Source organism: Nicotiana tabacum, chromosome 12 (genome assembly GCF_000715075.1).
Source record: "Nicotiana tabacum cultivar K326 chromosome 12, ASM71507v2, whole genome shotgun sequence".
Lineage (NCBI taxonomy): Eukaryota > Viridiplantae > Streptophyta > Magnoliopsida > Solanales > Solanaceae > Nicotiana > Nicotiana tabacum.
In genome coordinates this window covers 107953154-107957734 of record NC_134091.1, presented here as the reverse complement: position 1 = coordinate 107957734, position 4581 = coordinate 107953154, and the positions used below count along the sequence as shown (strand labels likewise).

At 32.3% G+C, this 4581-nt stretch overlaps 1 long non-coding RNA gene across 1 annotated transcript; it reads left to right on the top strand.

The window, feature by feature from the left end:
* The first annotated feature begins 399 nt into the window (after positions 1–399).
* Positions 400–3607, top strand: LOC107802005 (uncharacterized). Its single transcript, XR_012697440.1, has 2 exons — positions 400–673; positions 1500–3607. It is a non-coding gene; the product is annotated as an uncharacterized LOC107802005 (long non-coding RNA).
* The last annotated feature ends 974 nt before the right edge of the window (positions 3608–4581 follow it).

Here is a 4581-nt window from a genome sequence, read left to right as displayed (position 1 = left end):
GGACATAGACTCTCCAATATTGAAAAATGTTAACTCTAAATAAAATCACTAATGCTATTATTCATGAACAACCTTTAAATAGAAAGGGATGCTAGACGATTTATTTTACACTTGTCACTATAAAATGAATGTTAACTTATCTTCCCAATTAAGAGGGCCGTTAATTATAAATCTCTAAGAGCAAGTATGTGATACTTTAATTTGTATTTATATTTCTATTTTGGGTGTTCATATGTGTTTTTGTTACACCCTTGATTTTATATTTTGTAATCATTCATGTCTTACAATTATATCTTTATTTTAAATCTAAATTTTATTATTTTAAATTTTTATATCTTTTGTGTACACTATATATACAAAAAGGTATATTCTGCCGCGCAAATCGTGAGAAAATTAACTAGTTTAAAATAATAGCCAGCAAAAGAGTCGATTCTTTTTTACACTCCCTCCAAAAACAAACCCTATATGTTTTCATTTCCCTCTCTCTTCTCTAACTCATCCCGCCTATGGAGTTTTTTTATTCAATAGGAGTCTTTATCCTTTTTTGTTATTCTTGCCTTATCTGTGATCTTTCATTTAGCCGACAACCTCACTCTCATCATTCTAGTGAAAAACAAGAATCCTCTTTCAAAGTTCCATGATTTTGAATGGTGTTAGCTTTACTTCAGTCAAGGTAACGGCTGACTGAACCTCAATTTTGGGAAAAATTCTTTGTACAAGATCAATTTATATCTCTCATTTACATATATTTAATTTCTCTTTAAGAGTGATTGGATAACTGATTTGCTTATGCTTCTTGTTGTCGATTGAAGTAAGCTCTTTTTTCTTTCTTCTTCAATTTGCAATGCTATAAACTAGTTTGATTTTTTAGATTGGCATTTTTCTTCTCATTTTGTAATCATAGAAGACTGGATTTAGTTAGGATTCATTTATTTTCTCTATTTTGCTTGTGATCTGGTATGATTATTTTTCATTTGTTTATACTTTTATTAGTACTTGAGATGTTTCTTCTAGAGGAGAATTTAAGAATTAAGAAGCATATGTGGTGTTTGATAAAATGCCATAATAGAGAACAATAATGACTATATAATATTATTGTGTTTTGTAAGTAGTTCCATAGATCTTTGAAAGATGAGATATCATTTTCAAATATTTGTATGCTAAGTTGTTTTAATTTGTTAAATTATTGAAGAACAATAGAAGTACCTCTGAGTTAAATGAGGCTGTTAAAATTGTATTTTTGGTTCTACTGGGGCAAACAAAGATGTTATCATGACATTGCTTCAATGCTTAGACCACCATAAAACTCGAGTCCTCGTGAACTGGAATTTATAGTGTTCTGACTTGCAAAGAATGACGCTATATTTCTTGGTGTTCCATTTCAAAGCTGGAGCTATTTTTGGCCTTCGAATTTAGTCCAGATGCTTCTCTAAACATTGAATCTATTATACTAATTTTTAATCATCAAGTCTCTATGTATTTGGTGTCTTTATTTCCAGGAAATTGACGAGATTATGACAGCAAGAGCATAAGAAATAAAAAATTCTGCTTCTGTAAGAAGTCAATTTGTTGATGCAGTAGCCTAAGCAGCTAAATATTTCAAATATACAGGTGACAATCTTGACGACATGGCTGTCATTGACGATGTAATGATTGAGGTGTAAGATTTGAAACCTAATTCAAACTCTTCCTCCTTCGAATTGTAAGAACTTTTGAGTTCTCAAATGAGTTGCCTACAACTCTCTTTTTGAGGGTTTCACTTGCATATCTGTAATGTCTATCTGATATATGCATCTTAAAATAAAGTTGTATTATGTGATAGCTAATAGTATTAATGAGTGGTGATGGCACAAATGACACTAATAGAGTCATACTTATAATAATCAGCTAATTTGTTTTTGAATTAGAAAGGGTGACAAACTAAATATTTTGATTTTACATTTGTAACTTCTACTTAAACTCCACTACAGTGGTCTATGTTAATGCACACTTAAGTTGTTACATTGCTTGGCAGGATTAGTTATAAGTTATAAGCTATATGTTACTCATTTAATAGCTAGTAGCATGCTATTTCAACGACGTGACATGTTTGGCTCTACTCGATTTATAATAAATTTTGATTCTACCTATACATTCTACTTCTATTCTTATTTTAGTGTTGGAATTGTTATGTTAGTGAAAGTGATAATCCTGTTACTGCTTCTTTTATTTCCTTAAGGTCAAGCTCTAACATTTGTTTTCTTGAACTGACTGGATACTAAATAGGAATTATGACAGAATAGATATTTGGGACCTTGCATCTTATATGTACTTTTTTGTCGAATGGGGCTTTTGGATAAAGAATTAATTTTGATTTGAAACATACAGATGCTGAATAGAGTCAACTAATTCTCACGTATTGTTATGGATTGTGATTCCCTTTAAAATTGAAGTTTGAATCTATATTCTCTAAGTCATATTATCTTAGTCCATTTTCCTTCTCTAGACAGACACATTGGCATATTCAACTAAAAAGTATTTTAATGATCTTTTGCTTTTTCAGTTATTGATGACTTGGCCTTCTTCCATAATGTTTTGCGGAAGCAACTCTTTTATAATAGCAAATGAGTGAATAGATTTAAATTTGTATTTAACTTCCACACTTATTCATTTTTGTCTCAACTAGCTCAAGAATAATAAGGGCAATTTGGTGGCAAAGTGCAAATCATAAATCTATCATACAGACTTTCATTGTGGCAATGTAATAGCACAAAATTTCCAGCTTGATCACCGTAGAAGCAGCATGCTACATCAACTTAATTGATTTGATAGCGTATTTCCATTTCTCTAAGTTGTATGCAAGCACTCTGGTTATTTTTTCTTCCTCATTATGCAAGTTTTCAAGTATTGAGTCACACAAAATCTGTAAGACTATCTCCTTGCTTCTTATCATTATAGAAATATTATTTTTTGATGTACTTTATGCATATGAGGCAGTGATTGTCTTTGTGTATAACTTGTCTTGCTTAATGTTATTTGAGTTACTTAGAAAAGTTTTATTTTTGTTATGTGAGGAAATACTTGTAACCCACAAGGTGCATCCGTGCTTGCCTTCTTTTACAAAGAAGAATTAAGTACATCTGTTCCTTTAACAATAATCAAGGACGTTGCTTTCTTTGGCTGATGACTATTACTGAAGTGTTTTAGCTTCAAACATGGTTGGTGTTGTGCGGATAACCAGAGTTCTGTGGTGAAATTGGTTGTGTTCATTCTCTGAAGCTCTTTTCGATAGCTTGAAGTATAACTTTATTTTGGTGAGACTCTTCAAATGTTAGTTGAAAGCTACAATATTTTTGTGAAGATTTGAGCTGCAAGTTGGATGAGGTTTTTGCTGCAACTTGATCTCGTGCAATTTGCCAATCCTTTTGGTGCGCAGATGAATCGTCAAGCTTAAATTTCATGTGGAAAACTTTCAATATGATCAAGAGCTGCAGAGAGATATTTGTTGGGCTTGAAATGACATTAGATTCAAATGATCTATTTGTTCTCCTATGTTGTTGACATGTTGAAACTATGGATTGGAAGTTATTTTTTATATGGATTTAATGAAATACATTATGAATTTTAGAATGGTGCATGTTTTTTTATAAACTATTATATATTTACGTTTAAATTTTTTTGGCTATAACAACATCCATTGAAGAGATAAATAAAGGCGAATGAAACAGTAGTTTTAGTAGCTATTTCGTTTGCTGTTAAAAGAGGTCCCCTTCACCAGCAAATAATGGACTTTTACTGGCAATATTAAAGGCTGCAGAATATATAAGCTAGCGCATTTGGCCATTGAAATTGCTGGTAAATAAATGCCGCTAATAGTAATTAACTTTAGCAGCAATAATTAATGTCTTTACCAGCACTTCGTAGAATTATCGTTAAAGCCTTTAGCGACGCTATTTTCTTCTAGACAATCTTTCGCATGTACTATATATCCAATGGCCAGACAACAAAGACTACCCTTCCCGGAAAGTACCTCACACTCTAACAAACTTTTTCAACTTGTACACATTGACCTATGGGGGCCTTATCACACTGTTACATACAATGGCTTCAGATATTTTCTGACCATTGTAGATGACTACAGTAGGGTCACCTGGACACATCTTCTTTCCTGTAAAGGCAATGCATTTTCCATCATTAAATCCTTTATTGCCATGGTGTCTACACAATTTCATACTTCTATTGAAACTATCAGAACTGATAATGAATTTGAATTAGGATCTGCTCATTCACATGCTTCATATCTCACTTCTCTTGGCATTTCTCACCAAACTTCTTGCCCACACACTCCTCAACAAAATGGGATAGTAGAAAAAAAAACATAAATATTTGTTAGAGACTGCTATGGCTCTTCTTTTTCAATCCAAATTGCCTACCAAATATTGGGGGAGTGTGTCCTTACTGCAACTTACCTCATCAACAGATTTCCTTCCACTGTTCTTTCTAACAAAACACAACATGAAGTATTACTTGATCATCCTCCTAGCTATGATCACCTCAGATTATTTGGATACCTAGCATATACCACTGTTCCTCATCCTTCCA